This window comes from Aotus nancymaae, unplaced genomic scaffold, assembly GCF_030222135.1.
Source record: "Aotus nancymaae isolate 86718 unplaced genomic scaffold, 86718_ANA_hifiasm-v0.15.2.pri h1tg000057l, whole genome shotgun sequence".
Classification (NCBI taxonomy): domain Eukaryota; kingdom Metazoa; phylum Chordata; class Mammalia; order Primates; family Aotidae; genus Aotus; species Aotus nancymaae.
The window spans coordinates 1,166,071-1,180,332 of NW_026988471.1; the positions used below are offsets into that span (position 1 = coordinate 1,166,071).

Genomic DNA, 14,262 nt, shown 5'->3' on the forward strand with positions numbered 1-14,262 from the left:
CTGGGCACCAGGTACTAGTCTAAGCACTTTATAAACATGAGCCCATTTAATCTTTACAATCATGACCTCTCAGGTAGGGGCCACGATCCTCACTGTGTAGATGGGGAAAACAGAGAGCTGTTAAGCAACTTGCTGAGGATCACACAGCCTTTGCTGGTCAAGCCAGGGAGTGCAGCCAGCAGCCTGGCTTAGAAGGCTGTGCTTGTAACCACTGCCCCAGCCCCGCCTCCTGCCTGCGCCTTTGCAGAGAGGCCATCGAGATCACAGGTGCCGCAGACGGGCGGAGAGAGGGTCTGCTCTGCAGGGTCACGGCCTCACAGCACATTTTGAGACACTCCTAGGTTTTCAAATGTTTCCAGGCTTTTGAGGATTCTTTATTCATGCAATTTTTAAATATATACATTTTTAAAGAAAAGAGGCGGGCACAGTGGTGCATGCCTGTAATCCCAGCACTTTGGGAGGCCGAGGTGAGTGGATCAGGAGGTCGGGAGTTCGAGACCAGTCTGGCCAACATAGTGAAACCCCGCCTCTACTAAAAATACAAAAAATTAGCCGGGTGTGGTGGTGTGTGCCTGTAATCCCAGCTACTCGGGAGGCTGAGGCAGGAGAATCGCATGAATCTGGGAGGTGGAGGTTACAATGAGCTGAGATGTTGCCATTGCACTCCAGCCCAAGCGACAGTGTGAGACTCCATCTCAAAAATAAAAAAGAAAAATAAAAAGAAAATAATGTATCTCAAATACAACAAAATGAAAAATAAATGTTAAACTATTTTTATTTTACCTAAAAACTTACTCCATTTGATATCCCTGGGGAATTAAAAGCTAAAGGCAGACATTTTCAACGACAAAAACTCTTGTCATGATATGAGAAAAACATGAGGACTACTTCGAGCGATGCCAGTGCCTCCGACGTGGACAAGGTCACCAGTCACGACCGTGTTATTCCGACAGTAAGAGCTGACTGAACCCAAAGTCAGGCACACGGCATCGTCACCGGTCTGGATGTCCCCCTGAAATGCCAGCATTAATAAGAATGACTGAGATGTTTGGTTTATTTAAATTCACTGATGCTTTGTTCAGTGTCTGGCAGGCGTCAGGCGCCATCCTGGGTGCTCAGAAAGCCCCAAACCCCGACTCAGGGTGCTGGCTTCCTGGGGAGTTCTCAGAGAGCTCTGACCCTGACCTGTGAGCTTCGGGAGAAAACATGACATATGTCACTTAAAACAAGGAATAAGAATAGAAACTTCAACAAATAGACCTTGACTTCCTGAGAGTTGACAAGTTCTGGAGAGCAGAATACACTCAAAGCCATGTGGCCTGCAATTCAGCACCTGACGAGTTCTGATGGCTGTGTCTTCAGCCTAATAACCACCACCCGGATGCAGAGGGGAGGAGAGGGATGGCCAAAGACACTGGACTCCATGGGACAGGGAAGGAGAAAGTGACAGGGAATCTACATCAGGGAGGGATGCTGAGAGGTCGAGGAGAGGCCGGCCAGATGGGACACGGACGCAGGGTGCCTGTGTGCCATCCCGAGGTGAACACCCATGTTCTCAATGACCCAGTGTTTTTCTCCTCTCCCTCCACAAGCAAGCTAGGTATGGAAAACAAGAAACACTTTTTTGTTCCAAGATGAGTTTTAAATGTGGGAAGTGAATATGAGTTTAAACGGAAAGATCCAAGTCTTTTCTCCACGAGAAGCCCCAGGCTCCCTGTCTGTGAGTGGGCGCAGAAGGTCACCCGCTTGGCGAAGACGAGCTAACCTAACGTGGGGGAAAGTGCTGCGTCTGCCTTATTTTATTAAGTGTTTTTGGGTTGGTTAAGATTTTCAAACTCTGCTGACTTCCTCTGGCACTGGCTAGACCCAACTCTCTGCTGCGCCCTGGGCTCCTCTCCCCTGCTGTAGGGCGCGGCTGTGTACGGGCCACTAGGGCGCAGGGCAGGAGGGGGGCGGCCACGTGCTCCTGATGGGCAACGACATGGCTTCCACTGACGTCTGGTCCGGCAGCTGGGCTGGATGTGCTTCCTCCATCACCCGCTCCCCGTCCGAGGCCCCGCTGCAGGCGATGACGGTGCGGGGTGCTGGGCGGCAGAGCCAGAGTGAAGCCAGGTCTCTCTGCCTTGCTGCCACATGTCACCTCCATGTGACGCTGCAACCTGATCCCACTTGCGGGCAACTCCACCAGCCAGTCCTACCGCTGTCCTCCTCGTGGAAAGGTGACATGCTGACCTCAGCCCTCCTCCTCGCCCCATTTTCACCTGGAGCAACGAGGTTTTCAGGCTCGCGTGAACTTCTGACAATCTAGCCAGCCCCTCCCTCACTAGGGAAGAGGCCGGAGCTGGGGCAGGCAGCCTCCTTTCCGAGGTCACCTGGCAGCCCGTCTGCTGGCCCGTCCGTGGTCCTCCCTCCAGAATCCTTGCGTTCCTCACAGGGCTGTGTTGTGAGATAGATATATTCTCACTTATTCATTAGCTTTTTAACCCAAAGGCCTGGATTTTAAACAACGGGCAACAGGGGCTGAGGGGCGCCGTCCAGGAGAGGCCCAAACCTGGAAGCCTGGCATCCTACCCTCAGGGCTCCTTCGTTCCTTGAACCCTTGAACGCAGGTGCAGGCGGGAGCCACCGGCTGAGTACAGAGCCAGAGTGAGTGCAGTCACCACAGCGGAGGCCACAGGGCGGGGCTGACGAGGTCAAGGTCACATCCGAGGTGGGAAACTGGACCCTCCATGAGTTGAGCGTTGTGCTGGTGTCGGGCCTGGGTGAACAGGCTAGATTTCAAAACACCAGGAGGCCAAGGAAGGTGATTTCGAGGGAGTGTGCTTGCCTCGCAAAGGGCCGAGAGGGGAAGGGCGTCACGTGGTCCTTGCCCCAGGAGATATGCCTACGTTTTAAATGGTTGTTTTGAGAATATTGAAACACACATTTTCAGATTCCTTACGCTGCCTTCAAGCGTCGAGGTGAAATACTTCGCACATCTCTGAATGTGTCCCATCCTTTCTGTTCAAGGTAAAATCAAAGCAGTTCTCTCAGGAGAAGGTGAGCGCCTCAGTTTCCCTCCCGGCCTCACTGCCGTTCAGCCTCTGTTCGCAAGCACGGTGCTGGGCGGCAACCAGACTTCACTCCGGATGGACGTCCAGGCAGTGGTGAGGGGAAGCAGATCCTGTTTGATTATCAGATCACGGCCAGGGAAGAAATCTCGTCTAGAAGATGTTCATTCCCATCCTTTCTTGACCTAGCAGTGCCACGCCTAAGCCTCCGCCTACTTTGCTCCAGGTCCAGCAAGGAGGAATGAACTCACCGCTCACCTCCCACCCCAGGACTCTATTCCTAGTGTCACCGGGCAGGTGAGCTTCTCTACCCTTGAAAGTTGAGCCCTATCTCTCTGTCCATGTGTTAAACACATATTTATTTAATAATATTTAAAGAATCCCCAGTAGTTATGATATCTTAACAAAGATGCAGAATTTGGATTTCAGTACAGTTCTATTCACTCGCACGCCTGCGGTGAGGTCTGAGGGCTGGAGCCGTATAAACGTGTCTCTGGGGCATGGCCTGAGCTCCAGAGTCCAGGAGAGTGGGGAGGGTGGGGCTTGGCATCCTCGTCCGTCAGCACCCCCTGACTGGTGATGCGTCCATGCATGGCCTTCCTGCTGTTTGTGCCGAGGACTCTGCGTCCAGCCTGGGGACAGACCCCCGGAACCCTCCACATACACACTCCCGATGTCGCTCTCCTCCAATCTCCACATGGTGCCTGCAGGGACTCAGACCCACCTGTCCACCTGGGGCTCCTGAGCCGCGGCCACCCCTCACCCCGGCAACCTTTCCCCATGGGCAGTGGCCTCAGCTGGCCCCTGGGCAACTCTCCTGGACACTCTCCGCCTCACAGCGAGTCCCTCAGCTGACCCTACGCGTGCCGCTGTGGAAACCTCAGCGCCTGCTGCCTCCCATCCCTGCACCCCACTGCCGAGCTCCGGACTGGCCGCCTCCTGCAAGGCATCCGGGGAGATTTGAGAAGCAACGTCTCACTCAGGACAGAACTAAAGTCCTGCCAAGAGCAGTGGCCTCACGTGATCTGACTCCTACACAGCTCTGCTGTTCTACGATTTTCTCCCCACCCCTCCTCTTCTGGCACTCTGGTGCCTAGAACTTTCTCCTCGGCCCTCCTCTGCTGGCATCCTGGTGTCTAGAACTTTCTCCCCGCCCCTCCTCTGCTGGCATCCTGGTGTCTAGAACTTTCTCCCCGCCCCTCCTCTGCTGGCACTCTGGTGCCTAGAACTTTCTCCCCGCCCCTTCTTTGCTGGCATCCTGGTGTCTAGAACTTTCTCCTTGCCCCTCCTCTGCTGGCATCCTGGTGTCTTCTAAGCATGCTGGGACCGTGTGTCAGCTGTCTCCCCAAATATCAGGCCAGGGGAGGACAGAAACCTGGCTTGTTCACCCTGTGGGAGACTCAAGCGGTCTCCTTATGACCAAGGTCCCACGGGAGGACCACAGCTCAGAGGGCACCACACAGTCAGTCCCTGGTTCTGTAGGATAAATTATATCCCTGCAGCATGAAAACACACCCCCGAAGCCCTTCAGCAGCTAAGCTCTGCCTGGTTTCAGCTAAGCAGGTGAGGAAGCCCTCACGGAGAACGCAGGCTTCAGAATGCCCAGACTCCTGGTGCTGGAGATTTTTATCACTTGTTGGTTATGATAGAAGCTACAAAAACATGTTTTCCCCAAAATATGATGCAGTTAATAAAAATAAGATCATACGACTTACATGCTCAGCGGAAAAGCGGGTTTCAATTGCATTGTGATTGCACAAAAATGCAAACATATCTGTGAGAGTGGTGAGATTACACAGTTTTTCTTTTTCCCAATTCTTTTCTTTCTCAAGTTTTTGAGCTTATATTACGTTTACATCCAAAAAATCATTTAAACACCTCCTTGCTCAATTGATGAGCTATTTTCTCCCTTTCGCTAAGAGGAAGCATTTGTGCCAGGAGCAGCTGCTTTTACATATCGAGTGGATGTTTTATCCTTGTTCGGTGAGAGTGCATCACCACCTGGTCAAAGGGGAGTGACATGAACCGTGAGAGCTGCGCAATGCGACAGGCAGGGGCTCCGGGCACGGCCGCGGCTGCGAGCAGTTCCGCTGAATTCCGCTTGCTCTCAGCTGGCCCTGAGACCGAAAATTGCCCAAAATCTGGCACCCATTTGTTTCCTAAATTCTAACAACAAAAAAAAGCACGATAATGACATCTTCCTAACTCAGACACGAAAACTAACTGGGACAAGGGAGGTGCTGGGGTCCCCTCCGTGGAAAGAAGCTTCGCCCCGCAGGTAGTGCTAATTAATGCAGAAGCAAGCTCGGGAGATAAATACCAAAGATACAGGTGGAAACAGCCTCTGACAACTTGAAAGCCCCAATTATTAGCGATGGATGCGTTAATTATGCCAGGTTTATTTAGTCACTGAAGGAGGTGGCCTGCAGACCTCTCTTTGATAACACCTGATTAACTAAATTTGAATTTCTGTCCGTGCTCGAAAGTAATCAAGTTGCATCGCTTTTCAAAAGAACACAGCTGGGTCTTTCCGCCAGCTTATGTGGAGGGCTGCCCCAGCGGTCGTCCCAAAGAGTGGGGTCTGCACGCATTCCACTGTGCAACACGCAGGCTTTCTATTCTGAAAACGATGGCAGTGACATTTATGTCACATTTAATCTGTCTACAAACTGCATTAAACAAAATACGATACCAATATATCAACAAAAAACTATTCACCTACGTGTCAATGGCTTAAAAGCATAAGGCAGATGCTTAAAAATATCGTGAACTCTTCAGTTTCAGAAATGAAATATTCCTACATGTTTGTTAGAATGTAATTCTAATTAGAATTAGAAAAATTTCTCTTGTTCTTTGTGTAGTAAAAACCACATGAAGACTTCCGTGTGGGACAGCACAGAGCAGGTCACTTCGTCATCCCTGGAAGCTGGACAGTTCAGGCTCTCATTTCCACAACCAAGTCACATTTTATTTTGATGATTAGAAAGCTTTTTCTTAAAAACATCAGGTAGGTGTGGGATGTCCAACCTCTTTACATTCTTACAATATTCTCAATTTCTCTTTGGAGGTAGATGAGATGTCCCCGTCTCCCATTCATGAATAGAGACCTGTAATCACCTGTAGAACCTAGCAACTTTGAAAATATCATTAAATGTAATTCACTGGCGCCAGAAACAAAACTCTTTCTGTAAAAATGCAACAAAAGAATAGAATGGAATGGAATGAACAGAACAGCGTGATTTCCCGAGTCCTCACTCTTAGAAGGCCACAGATCTCATGTGAGAGAGAGCACAGGGACAGGCTGAAACCGCAGACGTGGCTGTGAGCTTTCCTGCTTCCCAGATCCCTGTGCACCCAATGGTCCTCGAGTTCCTTCCACGCCTTTCACTCAAGAAAGGGCCCAGGAGAAAACGAGCCTGTCTCCTGAAATGACCAGGAAATCCAAAATCCTCGCCAATCATTTCCCAAAGGGAGCATCTACTTTATTTCCAATTTCACTTATTTTGCTCCAGGGAGCTACAAATTAGCGAAGTGTTTACTAGATGAAAACCTCACATTTACAACGGAAGGGCAACATAACCTCCTCATTCTGGCTGGACTTTCCCATCACAGGGCACTGGCTGCTCACCCGCTTGCTGCCCAGAGTCGGATGTGGGGACCCATGAAGCCCAAGAAGAAAGCGCGTTTCTCAGAGCCATCCCAGAATCCCCGCAAATGAGAAGAGGCCAATTTAATTAGATGTGAAATATGAACAGAGCTCAGACAATGTAATGCGTTTCATGAAAGGAACTGTGTCCATCTTTGAAGCCTAGACCAAAAAATAGCAAAACGTGAGTGTGTAAAACAATAATATATATTTATAGCTTAGTAATATGTGTGTATGTACACTTAAAATAACTTTTGTTTTTTGAGACAGCATTTCACTCTTGTTGCCCAGGCTGGAGTGCAGTAGCACAATCTTGGCTCACTGCAACCTCTGCCTCCCTGATTAAAGCGACACTCCTGCCTCAGCCTCCCAAGTAGCTGGGATTACAGGCATGTGCCACCACGCCTGGCTAATTCTGTATTTTTAGTAGAGACGGGGTTTCTCCACATTGGTTAGGCTGGTCTCAAACTCCCAATCTCAGGTGATCTGCCTGCCTCAGCCTCCCAAAGTGCTGGGATTACAGGTGTGAGCCATCATGCCTGGCCTAAAATAACTTTAAAACTTCAGTACTTAAAATTACAAGGAAAATAAATTCTTCCTTCTGTTCATGTGTGACAGCAATGCTATATGTTAAAAAGTCACCCAGAAGTTTAAAAATCAATGTATTAAAAACATTCGAAATAGTTTGTATAAGATGCATTATTTTACATTTGATTTGATGACAGACGATTTTTGTGTGAAAGTCGACACTACAGCTCAGGAGTTTCCCATCTTCGTATTAAACGTTTCATAATTTTGAAATGAAAGAATGGAATTCTAAGAAATATTTCATTAAAAAATCTTCCTCATGATTTCTTCTGAATGTAAAATGTTTCCAAATTTGTGACAATAAAAAACCAAACCCCCACATAGCCAGTTTTGTTGAAGTTAGAAATTTACCTTCGTTCCCTGGAAGATTCGAGCTCCCTATCGCTAAGTTCAACCAAGCCACCATCCTTGAAAACTGCCTTACAAATGGCTTAAGACAAAACAGATCAATTTGGTCAAGAAGCCAGTAAATATGGCAAATTAAAGATAAAATAAAATGTCAATAGAACCCACCCCCTCTTTAGCAAACAGTATGCTGATTTTGCCAAAGTGTGGGGCTGCAAAGGAAAAAAAAATCTTGACCTGAGCAAAGAATGAGAAAGGTAAGATTGAGAAAGCTGTTCTTCTTTTTATTTTTTGAGACGGAGTCTCACTCTGTCTCCCAGGCTGGAGTGCAGTGGCACGATCTCGGCTCACTGCGACCTCTGCTTCCCGGTTCCATGATTTTCATGCCTAGCCTCCGGAGCAGCTAGAAAGCTTTTAAATGAGACTTTCATTATTTTCTTAATTGACTGTGGATTGGGCAGCCAGGTCCACATTCATCATGTTTCAGTTTTCATAGAATGAATGATGAAATCTAAATGAAAAATGGAAAGGTTTCATTTTGTGGGGATTTCTGTACGTGGTTGTTGTCAACACTAACAGGTATTGAGTGTCAGGTGTGTGCTTGCTACCGGCTGTCCCACTCCACAGGTAAGGAAACTGAGGCACAGGGAGATTGACAGTGCACCCCACTGACCGGAAAACCCACACCCTGCGTTTTCTTTTGCACAAAGAATCTCTGCATGAGAAGCAGAGCGTCCGACCCTGGCCTCCTTTTATTACACAAGTCTGAATTTTTACTCAGTGAATTTTAATATTTTGTCCATCAAAACCATGACGATGGCGAGGCAGAATCAGACAGACCTAAACTACCTTTAACGTCAAACGTTCTCAATGTGGTTGTCCGTTTGTTTTGTTTTTGCCTGCCTTGTGAGTCGGTATACCTAGTTAAAATAAGTAAGATTCAGCCCAAAGCCAAACGCCTGGGTCCCTCCCTTAATAATCCAGGTCTCAGGCTTACTGAGAGGAGGAGGAGGCAGGAAGAAAGATGTGCAGCAGGGACCCTCCCCACGTGTAGTCCCTTCCGCTGGGTCCAGGGAGGCTCCGGCTGCTGAGCTGGCCCTGACAGTGCACTTCGGGAACAGAAGGAAAGACCAAGGCATTTCTGGCTCATCCTCCCTCCACAAGAAGCTCCATGAACCAAGACCTGAGTGGTTTATTGTCGGTTCATGCGCGCGCGCGCGTGCGTGTGTGTATGTGTGCGCGTGTGTGCACGCGCGTGCGTGCACGCGCGTGCGTGCGTATGTGTGTGCGCATGCGCGTGCATGTGTGTATATACGTGTGTGCACGTGTGTGTATGAGCGTGCGTGTGTACGTGTGTGTGCGTGTGTGTGCGCGTGTGTGTGTGACTGGAGTCATTCCGAAACATTCTTATTTTAGAAGTTTTATTATGCTTAATTGTATTTCCTATGTTGAAATCGTATTTCCTATATTTTAAATTTATCCTACTCATTATTATAAAATGAAAATGTAACTTCAGGCCAAGTGCAGTGGCTCATGCCTGTAATCCTAGTACTTTGGGAGGCTGAAGGGAGTGGAACACTTGAAGTTGGGAGTTCAAGACCAGCCTGATCAACATGTAGAAACCCTGTCGCTACTAAAAATACAAAAATTAGCCAGGTGTGTTAGCACATGACTGTAATCCCAGCTACTCAGGAGGCTGAGGCAGGAGAATCGCTTGAACCCGGGAGGTGGAGGTTGCCGTGAGCCAAGATCATGCCATTGCACTCCTGCCTGGGTAACAAGAGCAAAACTCCATCTCTCTCTCTATATACGTATTAAAGATACGGATATATCTTCAATAGGCTGTATTTTATAGGATATTTTTAATAAATGCCATAGTGCAAACTTTATAAGCCATTTACAGATGTGAAAATATAAATGGTAGACCCGGGTCCCTGGGGGAGCAAGTTCGAAATGCTTTTAGCTGACTGTGGCGAGCGGACGTGTCAGCTTCCACCAGGGATGTGGCACAGTACCGGGAGCTGGCCACTGCCGGGCGGGTCCCAGCCCAGCTCCCTGTGTGGGTCACAGGGAAACTGCACAAGGCCAACTGTGAAAACAAAAATCAATTCTGTGTGTATGTCTGTGTGCACGTGTACGGCTGTAGTCACAACTAAATGTGAACCTTCAATCCTCAGTCACAAAGCAGCAAACCTGGTGGTGTTGTTAACGATTTTGAGAAGCAAGTGTGCAGTGTGGGAAAGCTTCTGAGCTCGGGCTTTGTCCTTGCAGTTGACTGTCTGCATCTCAACTCAGCGGCCCGACCACCCGTCCCTCAGTTCTCACATCCATAAAATGGGTCTAAGCACTCCTTTCCCCCTTGCCTCACAAAGGTGACAGACTGCAAAGAGGACTTTGTCTGCTGTCGGGCACCCTACAGGCCTGTAGTATTTCAGCACAAGCAGGTGCCACCACAGGTCTGGGGAAGGCTCTGGGGCAGAAGCTCAGTCCCTGTGGCCAGGGGGTGCTCGCTAGAGTCCCAGTGGACCCTGTGCGTGGGAGAAACCCCAGGCCACGCCTCCTCTCCCCCGAGACATTCCCGCTCACGGGTCACGTGTGCCCAGGTGCTCTCGGGCGAGCTGAGCCAGCTGCTGAATGGGACCTTTTCTTATAACAGAAACAAGGGTGCTTCGGGAGCAGTCTTTGAAGTGAGAGATCACACATGAGCTCCCCTCTGGAATCACACAACTTTCTGTCCTAAAAGAGCTGAATTTACACAGAGGTCAACTCATTCTTCTGATAAAGAAATACGGCTGCCTGTTAAAGAAACCAGCCCCCAGCCGAGGGCAGTTGTAATTCACAAAGTTCCGTGGATTGACTATTGTAAACTGTGAAAGCAAAAGATTACGGGAACGAGGATTATTTCTAAGAACTTGGCGAGCAGTCAAAGCGGATGACCCTCTGCACCCTAACAATGGAAGCTGAGGGGTGAGCAAAGCTCACGTCTCTCTCCAGGACAGCCTGGTAAATAATCTCCTGAGCCTGTGCTGCGTCTACAACAGAGAACCTAAGTCCCAGGACGGCCCAGAAAGAAGTAGCCTTAGCAAACAGCAACACCTTGACCTACGTTCAAAATGCTGATTCTTTGATTTAGGATTTATTTTAAAATGCACGCAACCGGGTTAAAATATGTGTTAGATGTGGCTAAAGGTCCTGTATGCCCAAGCTGAAAATGCCTGGGATACAAGCCCAGAGACAACAGAGTGCGTGACACCATCTCAAAGGCCAAGGGACCAGAAGCACAGTCCCCTCGCTCCCATGATGACTCAGTCCCAGCTCAGACATCAGGAGACTAACAAGTGCCCCAAGCTTCTTTTTCCTACAAGGAGTCACACTAACGTCGGGACTCGTGGTATCGTAAGACAAAGGCATGGACAGTTATGGAGGAATCTTAATTCGGCCAACCGAAGCATACATGGAAGCCGATTCGCGGGCTCCTCTTAGAGCCCATTACCTGTGACTGAAATCAGTTTGTATTTGGCTGACATTGGTTATGCCTACACCATGCTCTGTCTACAACTGAACACACATCTGGAAGTAGAAAAAGTAATTCCCGGCTGGGAGACTAGGGTTCCTTAAGAAAATGAAAAAGAAAAGAAAAGGCTGACCAGCTACGGTGATTTTGTAAGCTCTTCCCTGTTGTTCCTTTCAGGGAATCCTAGCAAATGAAATGTCATGAGGAGAAACTTTTCTTGAGAATCAGAGCTCATGGTGGGCAGAGTTCTCACCCCCAAAACTCTAATTTGCACAAGTGTATTCGTTTTTGCTTTCTGGCCTGTGATCTCAATGAATGTCATAGCCAGGCAGGGCTCATGGTGAGGCCGGCTCCCAGAAAGGACATGCAAGGTGGTGGTGAACCCTACCTCAAAGCATCAGCGCAAAAACATCTGCCAGGCACAGAGGCTTTCGGAACTGGCCATCCCCGCTCTGTCTGCCTCCCCAAAGTGTCCTTTTTACCCTGGGGGCTTCCTCCCTGACTTCTGAGCCACTGAACACTGTCTTTGACACCAGATGGGCTAAGGAGCCAAGAAAGCAACCGTCCCAGCGTTGGAGTAAGATTCTCGTGCACATTAAATTTTAATCCAGTTTCGGTTTATGTATTGTACATAATTAGACATGAAGTTACGGATTTGCTTTTAAGAATGTCCCATGCTTGCTGCCCTGAGTAAGATCCAGGCAAAGTATTACCTCAGGAAGTTTAAGAGTTTAGGGGATCCAAGAACGAGAGCTTATCTGGAAAATCTGTTTTGTCCATGATCAAGAGTGTCCTGTCAAAGGCCAAATATCACAATTTAGTGTTGGAAGTGGCAAGAAGAAAATTTCCAGAAAGTTCCATATGTTAGCTGACGCGTATTGTAGAGAACAATATTTGGGGCAATTATTATGTCTTTGCAAACGACGAGAGATTGTTGCAGGGTGCAATGAATGGCTTAACTTCATGCTCTTAGTGAGGGACGATGCTGCTGCAGGAGAAATTGACCAAACCCTTGAAAATATACACAGAGAATATGAAAAAGGACTCATGCAGGCATTATTCTAAAGAAAGTTGTTGCAAGTCACGAGGGGCCCAGTCCATGCTCCTGGGCTTGAGAAACCACCCAACATATCTTCCTGACCCATATCCAGCAAGTAACGGATGGAGGGTGTCACCCATTAAAAGGTTAAAGAAAAAACCATTATAACCTATGGTTATACACCATCAAGAAGAATTTGGTCATTAAAATAGTAGTGTTTTTATAAAAGATGTTTGATTGAAATTCTTCGTTTTGAAGATCCATTAATAGAAATGGACCATTTAAGAAAAGCAGTCAAGTTCAGATTTCCCAGAAAGGCACCATCAGAATAGGACTTACTTTTTGCAAAGACAAGTTTAGACACGTGTACATGTGTAGCTTTTCTATCAACCAAAATTAGGAAAAGGCCATCCACCTCCTGGAAGATCCAGTCTCCCCTCAGGACAAGGCAGGAAGGAGGGGCTGACCGTTCTCACCCTGCCCTGGAAGGCACAAAGAGCTAACGGGCTCCCTTGGAAGATGATAAAGTGAGGAGACCACACCATCTTGCAAGATGAGGTAAGAGAATAAGAAAGTGCTGATGCTGGAGAAACAGCAAGTTGGCTTGGAATTTCAAATCAGCATGAACTGCCAAGCCTAATGTTAAGGGATGCTCAAGCCAAAGAAAACTGAACCCGGCAGCCTCTGACCAGTCAGAGGCAACGCTAGACGCAACTTTTACAGAGGTTGTTTTCCTGTCTACAGCTGGCCTGTTGGAACTGGAGATGTGCCAAACTTTTGCAAAGTGTCCCTCATCAAGGAATTCAAAGGAATGTTACCATGTTCTGATGTACTGGCCAAGTTCCAAGTGCAGTTAGTCATGTTTTGACCATGAGGGAAATGTGGTTTCGAGCCATACAAAAGATGCCTGAACAAAGTGGGTCGAGTTGTTCCTGCTAACGCTGTCCGTTTTGAGGTCCTAAAGCTACTTTGTCCATTAGGCACTGTTTTGGATGAGGCTACAGACTTTAAAGGCATTAAGTAAGAGGAAGCCTCCAGGCGTTTACATTCCACGAAGAGAGTTCCAGGGGTCTTGTGGCGAAAGACCTAGTTCAGGAAGTCACTGAACATAAGCAGGTGATCTATGGCCCTAGGGCCTTGGACAGGGACCCTGTAAAAGACGACACGGGTGTGAAACCGAAGGCTACACTTTGCAATAGTCCTGGTCTATCCTCAGGGGTTGAGGGGCTGGGAGGCAGGGGTGGGGTGGATGATTGTGAAAGAGATCAAACGTGGGTTGGAAAGCAGCATTCTCTTTGCATGGATAACGCTTTTTCCAAACAAAATGAAAACCAAGCTATTTGACAATGATATGGCATGTCAGATAATTTAAAGTGATGATCTGGGGACTCCCAGCCCTCATCGCGCTGTGGGGATCTCCCAGGTCTCGCCCTGTTTCCCTGCGTGCACCTGCACATACACCCTCCCTGGAGTGCAGAGGCTTTGAGACTCCCTCTGTGACTTCCACCCGCTTCTTCCAGAACCTGTCTGGACCTGCATCTAGAGATGTCTATGTGAAGGAGGAAGATCTCGGTGTGGCAGTATAAACGTAGGTGTTTCACCATTTTGCCAGATTTATGCTTAAAAATGACAGGCATAGAGGAGAGGGAGGTGCAGCTCTAGAATGATGTGTGTCTGGTTGACTTCCGTGACTCTCCGGATCCCCCAGCCATGAGTATTCATGACTAAGACCACAGCGTATTTAAGAAATTAGCTATTATGATGTTAGATTTTGTCATGAGTGCTATTTAACTGCCCATATTTTAAATACTTCTATGAATTTCTTTTAAACATTAAATCTTGATTATTTAAATTACAGTCATTTTCTAAGAATTTGAGTAACTGTAAAATTTCCCTTCCATATGCATGCAAATCTGAAGAGAAAATACTCATGCTTTGGGAAATTCCAGACAGAAAGGTTATGACATGAACAGCTGGAGGTATGTCAGGGGAAAAGGCCGAATGGGCTGTGTGGAAAGTGGCTGAAATTCCAAGGACCCAATCACGTGTCTAAGTGAAGGCACTGGGGTGCACAGGTCAT

General features: G+C 48.0%; 1 protein-coding gene across 20 annotated transcripts in view; it reads right to left on the reverse strand.

Annotated features, from left to right (window-relative positions):
• Positions 1-14,262, reverse strand: part of MYT1L (myelin transcription factor 1 like) — a 556,234-nt gene that overhangs the window by 81,026 nt on the left and 460,946 nt on the right. The gene's annotated exons all lie outside the window — the stretch shown is intronic.